We start from the raw sequence: 20,101 nt of genomic DNA on the forward strand, positions 1-20,101 counted from the left end.
CCTCTCCTGCTTCCCCTTGTGCCCGCCCTCGCTCCCTCCCACCGGCCCTGATAGGCTTTCTGATCTCCGTGTGTTCATCCACCTCGACCTGCATGCCACTTCCATCGGGCCGTGCAGGTGTGTGGGTGAGCCCCCTGAGCCTCTTTAGGCCATGAATTTGGTATCCTTTACTCACTTAGAGCCCCAGCCCCTGCTTGCCCCCCAGCGAAGGCCGCGTCCTCTCCTGCTTCCCCTTGTGCCTGCCCCTCACTCCCTCCCACCGGCCCTGATAGGCTGCCTGATCTCTGTGTGTTCATCCACCTCGAGCTGCACGCCACTTCCATACGGGCCGTGCAGGTGAGTAGGTGACCCCCCTGAGCCTCTTTAGGATGTGAATTTGGTATCCTTTACTCACTTACACCCCCAGCCCCGCTTGCCCCCCAGCACAGGCCGCGTCCTCTCCTGCTTCCCCTTGTGCCCGCCCTCACTCCCTCCCACCGGCCCTGATAGGCTGCCTGATCTCCGTGTGTTGATCCACCTCGACCTGCACGGCACTTCCATCCGGGCCGTGCAGGTGAGTAGGTGAGCCCCCTGAGCCTCTTTAGGCCGTGAATTTGGTATCCTTTACTCACTTAGAGCCCCAACCCCGCTTGCCCCGCAGCGCAGGCCACATCCTCTCCTGCTTCCCCTTGTGCCCGCCCTCGCTCCCTCCCACCGGCCCAATAGGCGGCCTGATCTCCGTGTGTTCACCCACCTCGACCTGCACACCACTTCCATCCGGGCCGTACAGGTGAATGGTTGAGCTCCCTGAGCCTCTTTAGGCCATGAATTTGGTATCCTTTACTCACTTAGAGCCCCAGCCTCCGCTTGCCCCCCAGCGCAGGCCGTGTCCTCTCCTGCTTCCCCTTGTGCCCGCCCTCGCTCCCTCCCACCGGCCCTGATAGGCTGCCTGATCTCTGTGTGTTCATCCACCACGACCTGCACGCCACTTCCATACGGGCCGTGCAGGTGAGTGGGTGAGCCCCCTGAGCCTCTTTAGGATGTGAATTTGGTATCCTTTACTCACTTACAGCCCCAGCCCCCACTTGCCCCCCAGCACAGGCCGCGTCCTCTCCTGCTTCCCCTTGTGCCCGCCCTCACTCCCTCCCACCGGCCCTGATAGGTTGCCTGATCTCCGTGTGTTCATCCACCTCGACCTTCACGGCACTTCCATCCGGGCCGTGCAGGTGAGTAGGTGAGCCCTTGAGCCTCTTTAGGCCGTGAATTTGGTATCCTTTACTCACTTAGAGCCCCAGCCCCCGCTTGCCCCACAGTGCAGGCCACATCCTCTCCTTTTTCCCCTTGTGCCCGCCCTCGCTCCCTCCCACCGGCCCTGATAGGCTGCCTGATCTCCGTGTGTTAACCCACCTCGACCTGCACACCACTTCCATTCGGGCCGTGCAGGTGAGTGGGTGAGCTCCCTGAGCCTCTTTAGGCCATGAATTTGGTATCCTTTACTCACTTAGAGCCCCAGCCCCCGCTTGCCCCCCCCAGCGCAGGCCGTGTCCTCTCCTGCTTCCCCTTGTGCCCGCCCTCGCTCCCTCCCACCGGCCCTGATAGGCTGCCTGATCTCTGTGTGTTCATCCACCACGACCTGCACGCCACTTCCATACGGGCGGTGCAGGTGAGTGGGTGAGCCCCCTGAGCCTCTTTAGGATGTGAATTTGGTATCCTTTACTCACTTACAGCCCCAGCCCCCGCTTGCCCCCCAGCACAGGCCGCGTCCTCTCCTGCTTCCCCTTGTGCCCGCCCTCACTCCCTCCCACCGGCCCTGATAGGCTGCCTGATCTCCGTGTGTTCATCCACCTCGACCTGCACGGCACTTCCATCTGGGCCATGCAGGTGAGTAGGTGAGCCCCTTGAGCCTCTTTAGGCCGTGAATTTGGTATCCTTTACTCACTTAGAGCCCCAGCCGCCGCTTGCCCCCCCAGCGCAGGCCGTGTCCTCTCCTGCTTCCCCTTGTGCCCGCCCTCGCTCCCTCCCACCGGCCCTGATAGGCTGCCTGATTTCTGTGTGTTCATCCACCTCGAACTGCATGCCACTTCCATCCGGGTTGTGCAGGTGAGTGGATGAGCCCACTGAGCCTCTTTAGGCTGTGAATTTGGTATCCTTTACTCACTTAGAGCCCCAGCCCCCGCTTGCCCCCCAGCGCAGGCCGCGTCCTCTCCTGCTTCCCCTTGTGCCCGCCCTCGCTCCCTCCCACCGGCCCTGATAGGCTTTCTGATCTCCGTGTGTTCATCCACCTCGACCTGCATGCCACTTCCATCGGGCCGTGCAAGTGTGTGGGTGAGCCCCCTGAGCCTCTTTAGGCCATGAATTTGGTATCCTTTACTCACTTAGAGCCCCAGCCCCTGCTTGCCCCCCAGCGCAGGCCCCGTCCTCTCCTGCTTCCCCTTGTGCCTGCCCCTCACTCCCTCCCACCGGCCCTGATAGGCTGCCTGATCTCTGTGTGTTCATCCACCTCGACCTGCACGCCACTTCCATACGGGCCGTGCAGGTGAGTAGGTGAGCCCCCTGAGCCTCTTTAGGATGTGAATTTGGTATCCTTTACTCACTTACAGCCCCACCCCCGCTTGCCCCCCAGCGCAGGCCGCGTCCTCTCCTGCTTCCCCTTGTGCCCGCCCTCGCTCCCTCCCACCGGCCCTGATAGGCTTTCTGATCTCCGTGTGTTCATCCACCTCGACCTGCATGCCACTTCCATCGGGCCGTGCAGGTGTGTGGGTGAGCCCCTGAGCCTCTTTAGGCCATGAATTTGGTATCCTTTACTCACTTAGAGCCCCAGCCCCTGCTTGCCCCCCAGCGAAGGCCGCGTCCTCTCCTGCTTCCCCTTGTGCCTGCCCCTCACTCCCTCCCACCGGCCCTGATAGGCTGCCTGATCTCTGTGTGTTCATCCACCTCGAGCTGCACGCCACTTCCATACGGGCCGTGCAGGTGAGTAGGTGACCCCCCTGAGCCTCTTTAGGATGTGAATTTGGTATCCTTTACTCACTTACAGCCCCAGCCCCGCTTGCCCCCCAGCACAGGCCGCGTCCTCTCCTGCTTCCCCTTGTGCCCGCCCTCACTCCCTCCCACCGGCCCTGATAGGCTGCCTGATCTCCGTGTGTTGATCCACCTCGACCTGCACGGCACTTCCATCCGGGCCGTGCAGGTGAGTAGGTGAGCCCCCTGAGCCTCTTTAGGCCGTGAATTTGGTATCCTTTACTCACTTAGAGCCCCAACCCCGCTTGCCCCGCAGCGCAGGCCACATCCTCTCCTGCTTCCCCTTGTGCCCGCCCTCGCTCCCTCCCACCGGCCCAATAGGCGGCCTGATCTCCGTGTGTTCACCCACCTCGACCTGCACACCACTTCCATCCGGGCTGTGCAGGTGAATGGTTGAGCTCCCTGAGCCTCTTTAGGCCATGAATTTGGTATCCTTTACTCACTTAGAGCCCCAGCCCCCGCTTGCCCCCCAGCGCAGGCCGTGTCCTCTCCTGCTTCCCCTTGTGCCCGCCCTCGCTCCCTCCCACCGGCCCTGATAGGCTGCCTGATCTCTGTGTGTTCATCCACCACGACCTGCACGCCACTTCCATACGGGCCGTGCAGGTGAGTGGGTGAGCCCCCTGAGCCTCTTTAGGATGTGAATTTGGTATCCTTTACTCACTTACAACCCCAGCCCCCACTTGCCCCCCAGCACAGGCCGCGTCCTCTCCTGCTTCCCCTTGTGCCCGCCCTCACTCCCTCCCACCGGCCCTGATAGGTTGCCTGATCTCCGTGTGTTCATCCACCTCGACCTTCACGGCACTTCCATCCGGGCCGTGCAGGCGAGTAGGTGAGCCCTTGAGCCTCTTTAGGCCGTGAATTTGGTATCCTTTACTCACTTAGAGCCGCAGCCCCCGCTTGCCCCACAGTGCAGGCCACATCCTCTCCTGTTTCCCCTTGTGTCCGCCCTCGCTCCCTCCCACCGGCCCTGATAGGCTGCCTGATCTCCGTGTGTTAACCCACCTCGACCTGCACACCACTTCCATTCGGGCCGTGCAGGTGAGTGGGTGAGCTCCATGAGCCTCTTTAGGCCATGAATTTGGTATCCTTTACTCACTTAGAGCCCAAGCCCCCGCTTGCCCCCCAGCGCAGGCCGTGTCCTCTCCTGCTTCCCCTTGTGCCCGCCCTCGCTCACTCCCACCGACCCTGATAGGCTGCCTGATCTCCGTGTGTTCATCCACCTCGACCTGCATGCCACTTCCATCCGGGCCGTGCAGGTGAGTGGGTGAGCCCCCTGAGCCTCTTTAGGCCGTGAATTTGGTATTCTTGACTCTTGATGTACTCTGCTCCCCTTCGCCTCGCCAACTTCCTTATTCACGCCTCCCTAGCCCTCCCCTCCGGTGACTGGCTCCTGCTTCACTGAGCCTCATAGGCCTACGGTTGTGTCTCTCTACCTGCCCGCACTTTAGATCGTGCAAGGCAGGTGAGAACAGGCCCCTGGGAGATCCTTTGGGCCTTTCACTTTAATTTCTGCCTCTGCTTGCCCCCCCACCCTGTGTACTCCGCTCCCCTTTCCCTCACCAACTTCCTTATTCCCGCCTCCCTAACCCTCCCCCTCCAGTGATTGCCTCCTCCCTTATCCTCAACAAACCCCCCAGGGCGGCCCTCTGGCAATTCAGCCCAAGGACAAGGGCGGCTTCACCAGCGGCGGTTTCAGGAAGTGTCAGCCGGTGCCCACCAGTGACCAGCCGTCAACCATCAACTACAAGGACCAGTAAGGTAGGAGTGGCCTGGTTTAGGGGAGAGCTACAACTCTACCCAGAATCCTAGCCACTTAGCAAACCAACATTACACAGGGTAAATAGGCCTTTCTCCTTCTATACAGGTCTCTCGAGCTTAGCATGGGTTCGGTGTCCTAATTGCATTGTGTGATATTTGGATTGCATTGATAGGCCTCTCTCCCACTATTCAGGTCTCTCGAATTTTTATAGGGGTTCTGGGTCCATATTGCATGGTGATATACAGATTGCATTGATAGGCCTCTCTCCCACTATACAGGTCTCTCAAATATCGTAGGGGTCTGGGTCCATATTGCATTGTGAGATACAGATTGCATTGATAGGCCTCTCTCCCACTATACAGGTCTCTCAAAATGTATAAGGGTTTTGTCCCATATTACTTTGTGACATACAGATTGCATTGATAGGCCTCCCTCTGTGCAGGTCTCTTTATATTTTTATAGGAGTTCTGGGTCCATATTGCATTGTGTGATATTTGGATTGCATTGAGGGGCCTTTCTCCCACTATACAGGTCTCTCTAATATTATAGGGGTTCTGGGTCCATACTACATCATGATATTTAGATTACATTGATATACCTCTCTCCCACTATACAGGTCTCTTTAATTTTGTATAGGGGTTCTGGCTCCATTTTGCGTTGCGTGATATTTAGATGGCATTGAGAGACCTCTCTCCCACTTTATAGGTCTCTAATTTTATAGGGGTTCTGGGTCCATATTGCAATGTGATATTTAGATTGCATTGATAGGCCTCTCTCCCACTATACAGGACACTCTAATTGTTCTATATGGGTTAACGGTCCATATTACATTGTGTGATGTTTGGATTGTATTGCTAGGCCTCTCTCCCACTAGACAGGTCTCTCCAAGTTTATGGAGGTGCTGGGTCCACATTGCATTGTGAGATATTGTGATTGCATTGACAGGCCTCTCTCCCACTATACAGGTCTCTCAAATTTGGTAGGGGTTCTATTTCCAGGCTGCATTGTATGATATTCATATTACATTGATAGGCCTCTCTCCAACTATCCAGGTCCCTTAAATTCTATAGGGGTTCTGGGTCCATATTGCATTGTGATATACAGATTGCATTAAGGGGCCTCCCTCCCACTGTGCAGGTCTCTGAAATTCAATAGGGGTTCTGTCCCCAGATTGCATCGTGTGACAGTTAGAATGCATTAATAGGCCCCTCTCCCACTATACAGGTCTCTCAAGTTTAGTAAGGGTTCTGGGTTCATATTGAATTGTGTGATATTTGGATTGCTCTGATAGGCCTCTCTCCCACTATACAGGTCTCTCTAATTTCTTTATAGGGGTTCTGGGTCCATATTACATTGTGTGATGTTTGGATTGCATTGCTAGACCTCTCTCCCACTATAAAGGTCTCTCCAAGTTTATAGAGGTTCGGGGTCCACATTGCATTGTGTGATGTTGTGATTGCATTGACAGGCCTCTCTCCCACTATACAGGTATCTCAAATTTGGTATGGGTTCTGTTTCCGGGCTGCAGTGTGTGATATTCAGATTGCATTGATAGGTCCTCTCTCCCACTACACAGGACTCTCTAATCTTTATATGGGTGCTAGGTTTGTGTTGCATTGCGTGATGTTTAGATTGCATTGATAGTCCTCTCTCCCACTATACAGGTTTCTCCAATTGTATATGGATTCTGGGTCCACATTCCATTGTGTGATGTTGTGATTGCATTGATAGGCCTCTCTCCCACTATACAGGTCTCTCAAATTAGGTAGCGGTTCTATTTGCAGGCTGCATTGTGCAATACTCAGAGTGCATTGATAGGCTCCTCTTCCACTGTGCAGGTCTCCCAAATTAATAGTGGTTCTGTCCCCATATTGCATTGTGTGATATTTAGATCTCATTGATGGGCCCCTCTCCCAATATACAGGTATCTCAAGTTTAGTAGGGGTTCTATTTCCGGGCTGCATAGTACGATATTCAGATCTCATAGATAGACCTCTAAACATGTCTCCCAAACCCTGCTAACCAACTCACTCCTGAAGTGAGACAGAACCCACCAGTGAATTACTGTGGAGCGACACCCCGATTAGGGACTCACGCCTCTTTAGGCCTAGGTTCTAGCTGCTCTCTCAAAATCACTCTCAAATAGTAGATCTCCTTCTTAAATCCGCACTGCCTGTCCACTGCAGTGAATCGCATATAAGGTGACTGACACCATATAGAGCCACCAATAAAACCCAACTATGTAACTCCTAACCATCTCCCCTACCTTCTCAAGACAGCGACTGAACGAGTCGGCTACATCAGCCGGAAATACCACCCACAGACAGGACCCAACTGTTAGCAGACAGCCCTCCACTCCCTTACTACACCACAAGACAACCAGACCAAAGCAGAACCAACCGTACATCAGCAAACAAATAAAGACTAAACAACTCTCTATCTTATAATGCTGTGCAAACGACCCATTCCAAGGGAAAGAAAAAGAGAAGAAAGAACAAACACTCCAGAAAAGCAGTAAAGAACCACAACGACAGAACGCAACCCCGCAGTCAAGAACAAGAATCGAACCAAGACTGAGAGAAGAGACAAATCCCTCAACTTAACTCCTTACCTCGCTGACAACTGGTCACCAGAACAAACCAACCCAACACTAGAAGCCGCAACATCAAACTACCCAACACAAACGCGCACAAGAAGGATGAACAACACAAGAAACAACAACACGACCGATGCGATAACACCTTACATCACCAAAGCAAGAAGAACTTCCAATCGACAACCACAACTCATGGAAGACGAACCCGATGAAAACAAGAACCCAAGACAGAACCTAGAAGAACTCTTCGAAGACGCTGACACCCCAAAACATATACCTCAACAAGAGATCGACCAGGAAAGAAACCCCAACACCGATCAAAAGACGACCTCAACAAGAAAGTCCAAACCAAACAACATCCCCAAACTCCACTGCAATCTTATAAACGCTAGATCCATGTCAAAACACTCAACAGAGATCTTCGACCTACTCGATAATAGGCATTGACATCCTGTTCATCACAGAAACATGGCTGGACGACAACTACAAAATCACACTCCATGGCTGCCTTCCAAACGACTTCAAATGCCTTCAAATGAACAGGAAAAACAAAAAAGGAGGAGGATTCGCAATAGCATTCAAAGGACACCTGAAAATAAAAACAGACGAACCGCTCAACATCCTCAACTGCTAAACCCTGGTAATACACCTAACAGCAAGCCCAAAAGTCAATGGCACATTCATCCTGGTGTACAGACCACCGACATATGATGCAACCTTCGTGGACAACTTCATAGAAGCCATCACCGACATTGCCATCAACCACGAACACCTAATCATCCTGGGGGACTTCAACATCTGGTTTGAAGACAGTCACGCCAACTCCCAAAACTCACTGATTGAACAACTCAATACCATGAAACTATGACAACTAATCAAAGGGGCAACACACTCGGCAGGACACAACCTTGATGCAATTTTCGCCCAAAAAAAATCATCACACGGCACCGCCGATACAAATACTGTGGAGCGACCATCTCATCATCCCATTCGTGATCACTCTGCCTACTCAAGTCTACATCCAGCCTCCCAAACTCACAACCACCACAAAAAGAAACTGGAAACATGTAAAAGAAACCAACCTATTCGAACAACTGGAGTTAACCAAACCCTCAACTACAGAACTAGAGCTGGCTGACCTAGACGAGAAAGCAGAACTACTACACAAATGGATTGCAGACAAAATCGACAAGATCTCCCCAGAAAAACCATTCACCCCATCAACAAAAAGAGCAATGGCAAAATGGTTCACTCCACTATTAAGCACCATGAAAAAGGAAAAACAAAAAGATGGAACTGGAATGGAGGAAAGAATACAAACCAGGCAAACAACAATGTTCCAGAGACAAATCCATGCATACAAGAAGGAAATTCCAAAGGCAAAGAGCAGGCAGTATGATGACAGAATCACCAATGCCACCAACACACAAAAATAAATGTTTAACATAATTAAAGATATGAGAAACCCACCAGGCTGTGACAACACCCCAAACCCCTCAGAGAAACTATGCAACTACCTGGCAGACCACTTCAAGAAAAAATCAATGACATCCGACAAACCATACAAAACATACCAACCGACCACAACACACTACCGAGCGATCCTATCACAGAACCTCAGCACAAACTCAAAAACGTTCCTGAAATATCAGCAGAGGCATTCGCAGTGCTGGTAAAACACAGCAAGAAAGCTGGATCACCCATGGATCCCTGTCCCCCGGACATCTACAAATCAATCCTCACACAAGGAACACCAGCAGAATACTATAGACACCTTTTGAACCAATCACTAGCAACAGGAAATGTACAGAGGATCTTCAAATCAGCATATATCAAACCACTTCTGAAAAACACAAGTGGCGACGTAGAAGACCTCTCCAAATACAAGCCGATCTCCAACATTCCCTACCTGGCAAAACTCCTGGAAACCTACATGTATAAATTACCCCAAGAACACGTAGAAAAACACCACATGCTAGACCAAGCTCAAGTCGGTTTCAGACTTGCAAGAGGAACGGAAACAGCACTACTATCCATCTGGGATTACCTCAAAACTAACACAGACTCAAACATAACCTCAGCCCTTATTCTACTCGACCTCTCTGCAGCCTTCGACACAGTTAATCATGACACCCTAACCAAAAGACTAGAAGACATAAGCATAACAGACACAGCACTACTCTGGACTAAATCATTCCTAGCAGACAGAACAGAAACCGTTTGGATCAAACCCTTCAAATCCACTCCAAGAGTTAACGACTGTAGAGTGCCACAAGGATCCTCACTTTCATCACTGTACTTCAACATCTACCAGACACTGGTTATCAGAATCTTCAAAAAATACATCACATGCTACAACTATGCCGATGATACTCAAATCATCTACAAAATCAAAGACATCCAAGCCGATCACGCAACCCTAATCGAATGCCTAAAAGAAGTCTTCAACTGGATGACTGCCAACAACCTGAAAATCAACCCAGGAAAGACAGAAATCATGATCATATCTAAAGACCAAGAAAACGAAACAGCCGTACCGTGGCCAACTGAAATGGGTACCGCACCATCACCATCTAAGGTAGTAAAAAATCTGGGAGTCCTGATGGACAACACCCTAACCTTAGAAACACAACTAAATGCAACTGTCAATAAATGTTTTTTCCTCCTCCACACGGCAAGAAGAATCTTACCTTTCCTCCCCTTCACGCACAAAACACTCACTATCGTCACCCTCATCATGTCAAAAATCGACTATGCAAACAGCCTCTACCTAGGAATACCAGAATACCTCCTGAAGAAACTACAACCGATCCAAAATACAGCTGCCAGCCTACTCCTCAAACTATCAAGAAGAGAACACATCACTCCTGCTCTAAAAACACTAGACTGGCTCCCAGTAAAACATTGCATCACCTTCAAAACAATGTGCATAACGCAGAGGGCAATCAGCGGACAAGGAGCAGAATTCCTACAAAAGAAAATAACAATCTACAAGCCAACTAGACTCCTCAGGTCATGCAACGAAATCCACTTGGAACCAAAACCATACCTCAAGAAAAAACTGCACAAACCTGGAACAACATCCCAAAAGAAATGTAGAAACACCAAAGATCACCTAAAATTTAGGAAATTACTAAAAATTGATTTATAAACTGCTATTTATTGCTATTTATTGCACATCAAAGTCCATCAATGCAAACAAAATATGATGGGATTTGCAGTAAATACGGCGACGCGTGTTTCTTGCCAAAAGGCCCTTTTTCAGTGCCATTCATCTCATATTTGTGCTTCAGTAACAACACTTTTTGTTTGCTGTGCCGAATAATAAAGGAAAACGAGTGTGATGGCTGTGCTTTGTCAGCTGAGTTGCATGTTTGTGGGTACCCTCCTTTGAAAACACCTAGTGCCTATGGTGTTACCTTCAGACATGATTACACTTTTGTAGCATATCGACATGATCTCCTTTAGGATTCAATAGCCATACAATTCGCTCATGCATAGTCACTGTGAACACCATCAAACGCGTCACTGTATTTTTACTATCCAGTGAGTGGATGAGCCCAGTCCCAATCGCATGAGTCAGGGATCTGCAACCATCGGCTTGCCTGATGTTTTGGACTACAACTCCCATGCTCCCTCACCATTACCTATACTGATAAGGGCTTATGGGAGATTTCCAAAACATCTGGAGAGCCAAAGGTTGCAGACCCCTGGCATAATGTGTTGTCATGGTATTATCTATTACCATTTCAGTATGATCTAGGATGCTTGTATTTTCTATGTTTTTGTTTATCACAGCTTTAACAAAAACACTCAATCTTTTCATGTTCATAATGATATGTATATGCAGTATGTTAAAATAAATATATTATATATTGAAATAAATGCATTTTGTAATGAGAGGTATATACAGTATATTGAAACGTGCACATCATACATTGAAATATATAAGCACCTACACTGTTCACTGAGCTACATACAATGTGTACTGATGTATGGGCTGCACATTTATATGCATGCCTTATATACAGAAATATCTATGCTGCCAGGCTAGAAGCATAGCTGCAGGGCAAAGCGTGTGTCGTCCAAGCAAGACAAGGCAGAGGGTCAACCATTGAATCCCGATTCGGCACTGAGAGGCTGGTCTCCGCTCCGACATGAAGCGTGATATAAAACATCAATTTAATATTTTTTTAACACTGAGATACATACACTACATACACAGCTAGAGGCCGTGTGTAAAATGAAAAACATGTCTTTTCTTTTTAACGTATGCCTACCTCGGGACTCGAACCACGGTTGCCAGATCCAACACTTTAACAATGCACCATGCAAACCTGATGAGAAATAGTAGACAACTAAGTCTGACATGTCACATTTCAGGACTACATTTTACAAGGAAAACGTTGCTATCGATTCTTGAGTTTAAAACATGCACAGTTTTGTAAACAATATTAGAAGAAAATATCCCCTCTTGTTTTTTGTGTATCTTGATTTTATCAAACGCAAATGACATTCGCCCTGTGGAATGTGTATGGTTATGCAAAGCCAATTTAATGAAATGTGCATAGTTCACCTTTCTGCTGATGTCACATCCCATTCCATATGTTAATGGGTCACCCACTTTATTTTTAGGACATGGTATATTGAAATGCACACACTTTATATTAAAATATACATGCTGGACTCTGAGATACATACATTGGATACTGATGCAATAATTGTATACTTAGATGCATGCATTTTATTTTTAAATGCATATATTAGATATTGAAATGCATTCGGTGCAGGTTGAATATGCATTGTACATCGAGCTATGTATATAGTACGATAAGACGTGCATGGTACATTCTGATAAATCATACACTCAGAATACTGAAACACATACATGACATAGGCCCTCATTACGACCCTGGCGGAAAGCGACTGACCGGAGCGCCACAGCGTAAATAGCGTTTCCGCCATTGCACGAAGGAGCAAAGTGCGGCCCATTCCGACCCATCGGGCACGAGCACCACGCCACGGCGGAAGTGCAAAGTCCGCGATGGCGGAAATTACCCCAAAACGGCCCACACCGCCGCCGTACGGCGCCCTAGGTGCAATACCGCCACCCCTCTTAGCGGTCACCGCAGTGTGCGCCTACCGGAAAGTACGGTGACCGGAAATATACGGAAACGGAAGTTAAAACATGGGCCCGGAACGGGAAACATCCCGGCGTACACCTATAAAAACACTAAAACCACACAACCACTAAAATCACTACCCTGAAACACACCCCAACCCGTCAACCAAGAAAAATGGGAAAAGTAGCGAAGAAAGCGTGCGACCGCAAGCGGCAGGTCCACTTCTCCCGTGAGGAACTCACCGTGCTAACAGAGACCCTCCAGGAGAATGCTGCCGTCGTCTTCTGCACGCAAATGACCAGGACGGCACTTGCAAACAAGAAGGCCATATGGGCTCTGGTGGCACAGCGGGTAAGTGCGGTGGGGACCGCACCCCGCACCCCACAGCAATGCCGCAAGCGATGGGACGACCTGCGGATACGCGTCCGCAGCATACTCTCTGCCAACCGCAACATTGCCACAGCCACCGGGGGAGGTCCTGAATCACCCATCAAGTTGACCCCCTGGGAAGAAATATGTGCCTCCACCATCGGAATGGAGAGCATAGAGGGAGTCGGAGGGATGGAGAAATGAGTGCAGACATCTGAAGATTCAGGTAGGTGGGCCAGATAAAACAATGCCAAATCCACACAGTCCATCCATGTGAAGTACCATGCGTCCACATAGTGCAACAGAAACACATGTCCAGGAGAACGTCCACACACATCGGCCTGATAGCGCACGTTAAAACCCACAATAAATACATAAATAATTAAAAACCCCAAATACACGCACTACACGTGCAGCAGGCACACCCTAACTGCAGGCTGCCAAACAACTGCACCCTCACTCCACACACAAATCAAAGCACCTCCAAGGCCCCGACCCAAATCACCCTCAGGTACCACCCCAAAGCATGTGATACAATGCCATTCCAATTCCCACAGACCCATCAATAACCCTCGCCCTCCTTTACTCCACCACAGGGTCCGATCCAAACGACGAGCTACAGGACACCCCTACCAGCACACCTGCAAAGAGGGCCAAGACCAACGGCCAGAGACCCTCCACCTCAGCTGCACGCATCAAGACACGGCAGCAGCACAAATCAGGTGGCAGCACAGAGGAGGGAACATCAACAGGCACCGCAGCAGCAAGCATGCCCACAACACCACCACCACAGGTCCCCCCAATGGATGCCACAGAAGGCACTGCCTCTGGTGGCAGCAGCACCATAGGTGACACCCCATTGATGGCAGCATGCTCGGACACAGAAAACGGGGATGCCGAAGTCAGATCCATCCATGACCTGTCCCAATCCCCCTGTCTGTCCCATCCCGTACAACATGAGGATACCACGCAGGGGCACCCACAAGACGACGACTGGCCATCCCCCACAAGCCCTGTGGCAAGGCAACATGAGGACAACAGCCCCTCTGTGACACCCCCGCAAATGGCCATGGCCCAGCAGAGGCAACAGTCCCTCGACCAGTTGATCGAACAACAGCAGCAACTGGCCACACTCCTCAAGGACCATGCCGATGAATGTGGGGGCACTAAGGCAGACATAGAAACATCAACTGAGAAACTTAGGGCAGAAATGGAGAGAGGTACAGAGACGCTAAGGGCACAAATTGAGAGAAGCACCGAGAGCCTGAGGGGGGAACTGCATGCGACGTCCAAAGACGTATGTGCCGAACTGGCCGCAGTGCGCCGTGTGCTCACTGAGCTCTCGCAAACCCTTAGGGACATGCATGGACGTGAGCAGGCAGACACATCATCCGTTGCAAGCTCCGTCCAGGGCAGCCCCCAACGTAGATCTGGAAGGAACCTTCGCTCCACAGGCAGGGGTGCCCCTGATACCCGCAGAGGGGGCTTGCAATAGCGACTGCCCACTGACAATGAGCATCTTTGGACACTGGTGTTCGGGGGGGAGGTAGGAGGGTGGAGGGGGTGTGTTGGGCTCACTTGGGTGGCGGGTCGATAGGGTGTTCAACATGATATCACATATGCCATAAAAAGTGCACGATCAACCAATGAGAAGTGTGGACATTGATATTTGTGTACTAGGCCATCATAGGCGTACAGTCCATATTGTGCATGTCCCAGACACACGCAGTGCCACGAGTCCCGTGTCCATGCATCAGCCACCAGGCGTGAGTGCTAGAAGCATACATCAATGAGATGCTGACGAATGTCACGGGCCTCCGGTGCCTCGCAGACTCCATGAGGTGCTGCCACATCCCCACCCTCATCATGACCATCATCAGGTGCTTGCAGTTCTGCGTCAGGGGGCATGGGCACATTTCTACGTACGCACATGTTGTGGAGCATGACACATGCCATGACCATCTTTGCAACCTTCTCATGGCGGTACAGGAGTGCCCCGCCAGACCTGCTGAGGCAGCGGAAACGGCCCTTCAGTAGGCCGAATGCCTGTTCAATGACTACACGGGTACGTGAGTGGGCATGGTTGTAGTCCTCCTCATGCTGGTCCCGTGGGTTCCGGACTGGTGTGAGGAGCCATCTCTTCAGTGGATATCCAGCATCACCTGTATGTGGACGAGAAACGTATGATGTGGAATGCCATTGATACGTACGCACACCCCCCCCCCCTTCCTGGCAGGTCATTGCCAATTCACATACCCCACATCATCATGCATGTAATGAGACTCACCGAGTAGCCAGGATCTGTTCCCTGCGTGTCGCTCCATGTAGCATGGTATTGTAGAGTTCCTCAAGACCATAGAATCATGGGTTGATCCAGGGAATCGGGCACAACAATGTGTAATGATCCTGTTGGAGTCACACACCATTTGTACATTCAGGGAATGAAATTGTTTTCGGTTGCGGTACTGGGCCTCCATGGCATGTGGGACGACCAATTCAACATGGGTGCAGTCGATGGCACCAATGCAACCCGGTATGCCGGCAAGTGCATGGAATCCCACTTTTGTGTTGGTTATTTCCTGCTCCGAGCGTGGTAGAGAGATGTAGTCGTCTGCGTGCTGCAGGAGGGCATCGAGCACTTGCAATAGTGTCCGTGAGAACAGTGGCTGAGAAATGCCATGCAACTGTCCGACTGTGTGCTGGTAGGTGCCTGTGGCCAGGAAGTGTAGTACAGACACCACCTTCAATAGGGGTGGGATGGCGGTTGGGCTATCTATCATGCTGACAAGGTCAGCCTGTGTCATGTCCACAATGGCGGCTATGGTGTCCCGGTCCAGACGGTAGAGGGTGTGGATCTGCTCATCAGTGAGGTTGAACGGATGTGCTCGGAGGCGTGGTATTGCGGGCTGCCTGCGTGGTGGTAGTGGCTGTGCTGGTGGGCCTTGCTGGCCCTGCCTTGGCCTCCTCCTCCTCCTGCGTCTCCTCCGTGCGGCTGGTTGTAGTTGGTGTTCGTCTTCTTCTTGGAGTCGGAGCACTTGCAGTGCTATCAGGTCCCCCAGGGCCAACATCGCGAGTCCTGCCGGTAGCATTTCGGTGTGGTTGTGGGAGGAGACTGGCTGTGCAATTTATGTGTTTTCAGGCTGTATGGCCTCCACCTGTGGTGATTGATTCCACCTGTGCAAACTGCTCTCCCCTTTGGCCGAGCACGTCCCGCGCACAACGCTGCAATTCGTGGAATTGTATCTTGCTATTGCAATCATGTATTTGTACCCGATGGCCGTGTAAGATTGGTTGATATGTTCATTCTGCTGTGGTCCCATTGTTTCCCATACTATCTGTGCAGTCGCGAACAGACTTGTGAAGGGTCAGTGGAACGTAGTATTCGAGTAACGGTGGGCCCTCATGCATCACTGTACCGAGTTGCAACGACGGGCGGGGCGTCCCATTCGTGGGTGAAGGCAGTTGCCATTTTCACACACAGCCGCACTCGATGGAATAATTAGTGATTTCAAACGGCCACAGATGCCTTTTCGACGTGATGTTGCAAATGAGGAATTCGAAGGGCGGCGCTTTCGGTTTCCAGCTAGCGGCGAGGAGATGCCCACAGGTCTGACTGCAAATATAACGTTCTCTTGTTCTATGTCCTTGAGACAGGGCCCATGGCGAGGGAGCAATGATTGATATGAATAGTTTGGGATGCGCAATAGCTACGTGGGCGATGAGGCCGTCCGTTCCCAAATACATGTTACTTCACAACACTGGATTTACGGGCTGGGGCACTGTGGATTTAGCAGGCTGCATAACGCACAGACTCAATGGATGTTTCTAATGTTATGTGAGTAATTATTCAGGCGTTTTGATCCCGGGATGAGGGAATGATGGATGGATGCATGGGCAGGTGATTTGATACAGAGTTTGCCGTGTACAGGGCTTCTTGGGATCTATCCGCCTCCCCTACGCTATGTGATGCAGGGCTGCCATAGTGGGACCATCGTCTATCTGGCCTTGTTGAGCCCTCCCTGTCTCGAGGCGCCCTCAGACACTTGTGTCCATGCACGTTAACATTCCCATCTGATGGATTCTGTTTTGACAGACGCATGCACAGGTACACTCGTTTGTGATGGTGTTTGCACCTCGATATAGATGGTTATGAGTCGCAAGTGGTTTTGGGGTGGTGATGATCCTTTTGAGTGGGCTAGCATGCATATGGCTGTGGATTTCGTGTGATCATTGAAGTGAGTTGTTGGAATGTAGTTCTGATGGCGATTCTGTTCTTTTTCTTTTCTTTTGGTTGACAGGTATCTCCTCCCCTTTTGCCACTGCCATCTGTATGCCACTCCTGCAGATGGATTTTACTCCCGCCACCTGCTGCTTCGTGTTAATCAGTGGAGCAGCATTACGATCTTATGGGACGATCGCCAATGGCCCACATGCCCTTACGCAGTACTGGTGGCTCGGAGCAACATTTCGGCCTTTCAGCTGGACTAGTGCCTCCCCATTGGGACGCCCCTGCGGTTCTGTGCACTTCCATGTTGCCTTTTCGTACGTGAATGTGGCTCTGTGTACCATGGGGGAACAGGGCGACACACAGGTAGTGGCTGGTCATTTCTTGCGGAAGCAGCCCACAATGGTGATTAGTGTTTTGGAGTTCATGGCCTGATGGCTGTATGGGCTTGGTGACTTTGATGTGCATTAAATTTCTATTCAGATTTGGCCCGTGTAGCGTTTTTCTTTGCAAGTGCTGTGGCATATGCCTATTTGGGGGGCGATGTATTGTGAGGAGATCTGCATTGGGTTCCAGCTTCGGGGTTTAGTTGCGTGGTACTGTGCTGGGCGCGTTTGCCTACGAAGCCCAGTGAGGTCAGGGATGGGGGCTGCCAATATGACTGTTTGAATGTTGTCATGCTCAGGGGCGGGGGATTGGGTTTTGTGTAACAGATGCCGGTCAGCCAGGTGGACTGGTGGAATGATGTGATTTTCGGAATATTGCTGGTCACAGGTGCCTGTGTTTGCGTGCGTTTCTTGGTGGGGGACTGTGGTCATGTCCATTGGGATGGCTTCTGTATTCGTGCCATCTGTGCCCTGCAGCTCCCATTGGCCCCTCTTGTGTTTCTTTTGTTCGTTGCCATGCATGGGTGACTTGTACATTTCAATGGTTGCAATGTGGCTTCTTGGCACCTACGGGGAGTTGTACTTTGTGGGCAGGGAGCGGTGTACAGGCACTCAGTGGGGCCGTTTACGGTTGATTCGCGATGCCGTACTTCTCGCCATGGCGGAATGGTACATTACGCCATGCCTGATGGCGTTAGGTACATGTCCGCTAGGGTCGGAATTGGCGTACCCTTGCGCCATGGTGGTGTTTGCGGTTTGGCATGGCGCGCGCGCGCGTGCTTGGTGCAGTTAGCGTTGGCGTTCACTACGGTGTCGCTAATGGCTTCGTACTTTGCGGTGACGGGTCATAGTCGCACCGAGCGCTATTCGATGGCGGTATTGCATTTCCGCCATCGTTTTTCGATTTCCGCAAGGGTCGTAATGAGGGCCATAGAGGCATTTCATATGGTACATATTGAGACATCCAAATGGCTATATTAAAATTCCTCTGCCACATGCAAACAAGGCATACTGTAAACGGACAATTCGTATATGCATTGTAGTAAAACGTGTATTGTACATTAAAATATGCATGTTATACATAGACATACGCTTAAATCGATATATTACAAACATCTGTACAGTGCAGTGTGAAACGTGCTTACACATAAACAACAAGGTTTCTAATGCACACACTACTGAAAATGTTACATTACTTATAGCCTTGCCCCCCCCCCACCCCCGGAGGGAGTGACTTGTTCTTCCCTTGCTTGCTTCACTTGGCAGAAGGTTTCAGGAAAGCAGCACCAGGGGTAACACATGCCATGCCTGCAGGCTTGTTTAATGGTCAGCCTTGCCTATACTGGGCTGCTTTGTGGATGCCTGGATTTCATTTGTGTGTGCAAAACAAATGTGTATTTGTCCACACATCACTCTCTGGTGGTGATAATATTGAGAAGTCAGCACAGGGATTTTTAAAGTATGTTTTTCTGACGACAGGAACATCTTGGTTTGAGTCATTATTACTGGTGATTTTCCAGAGATAATGGGTCACACAGTACAGTCAAGGCATGATTGGGCATGTTTCCAGAAAGAGATGACGTTTTTCATGGCCTCTTCCTGAAACAGTTTTATTTATAATGCTAGGTTTAGACAGCTGCACCGACAAAGCCCACTGAACATCTCTGAACGCCCACCCATGAGCTGAGCAGCAATCGTGTCGACATGACGGAGGCGTTCTGGCTCCATCGCGCATGTCAAGAACTCTCGCTGATTTCTGGTTCATGGATGTGTGGAGCATAGGAGCTGCATGCCTCGAGAGAAATGTCGACTCCGGAGCCGGTCGAGAAACATGCACGAAGAAAACAGGTTTGTATGTGGCATATGTGTTATGCTAGATTATTTTCATGTATATCTTGCACCACTGCCATTTGCATGGTGTACAGGGGCTCTGTGTGAGGGTGCCGGGTGTCTATGCATGTATATAAGTGTACCTGCAAGGGTGTGTTTGTGTAAGCGTGCGCATGAACGTGAGTGCAGCCTGAACGGCGTGCATTTATGGGTGCGCGTGGGAATGAGAATGCAGTGTCAATGAGTTAGGGGCCAATGTAACCCAGCCTCCTACTTAAGCAACAGAATCTATTCATGTAGTTTGGGCTAATGTAACCCAGAGCCCATATGTATACTGTAACTAACGAATCAGCTCTGTGCGCGCTATATAAATGCAAATAAATAAATAAATAAAGGTCTGGGTGTACTTGTTAATGATTGAGAGAGAAGCTGTATGGGTGAGTGGCTGGTGGGTGAATGGGTATGAATAAGTGTTTGCATGCAAGCCTCGGGGGTATTGGAGCATGAATGTTGTCTTACAGTGGCATGGCATGTTTCACTGGCATTTTGTTATTAAGTGGAGCAAGGATTTGGGGTAGGTGGCATTTAACTACAAAGGGGCAGGCAGCATTGAAGTTTTTACTGTGGCATGGATTATTTACTCCTATTAAGAGCAAATCCAACATGATGAGCTTTCTTACATGGGAAAGAATGAGGCACCTGTGCAGTTAGCAAGGAAATGTTTCCTTACTCTGGCATTTTTTACTGGTGTTAATAATAAAGCCAACATGTTTAGTGTTCTTTTATGGTGAGTGGGGGAAGCATTTGTGCAGCCTA

At 50.5% G+C, this 20,101-nt stretch overlaps 1 protein-coding gene across 4 annotated transcripts in view; it reads right to left on the bottom strand.

Annotated features, from left to right (window-relative positions):
- LOC138453201 (adhesion G protein-coupled receptor F5-like) overlaps window positions 1–20,101 on the bottom strand; it is a 584,850-nt gene that overhangs the window by 475,246 nt on the left and 89,503 nt on the right. For 2 of the 4 annotated variants that reach the window (XM_069605823.1, XM_069605824.1), the window contains one exon: window positions 11,633–11,689. The exons of the other annotated variants lie outside the window; for them this stretch is intronic. The gene's annotated coding sequence lies outside the window, so the exon portion shown is untranslated. The remainder of the gene's footprint in view (window positions 1–11,632; window positions 11,690–20,101) is intronic. 4 annotated transcript variants of the gene reach the window in all.

This window comes from Ambystoma mexicanum, chromosome 4p, assembly GCF_040938575.1.
Source record: "Ambystoma mexicanum isolate Mex_15411 chromosome 4p, UKY_AmexF1_1, whole genome shotgun sequence".
NCBI lineage: Eukaryota > Metazoa > Chordata > Amphibia > Caudata > Ambystomatidae > Ambystoma > Ambystoma mexicanum.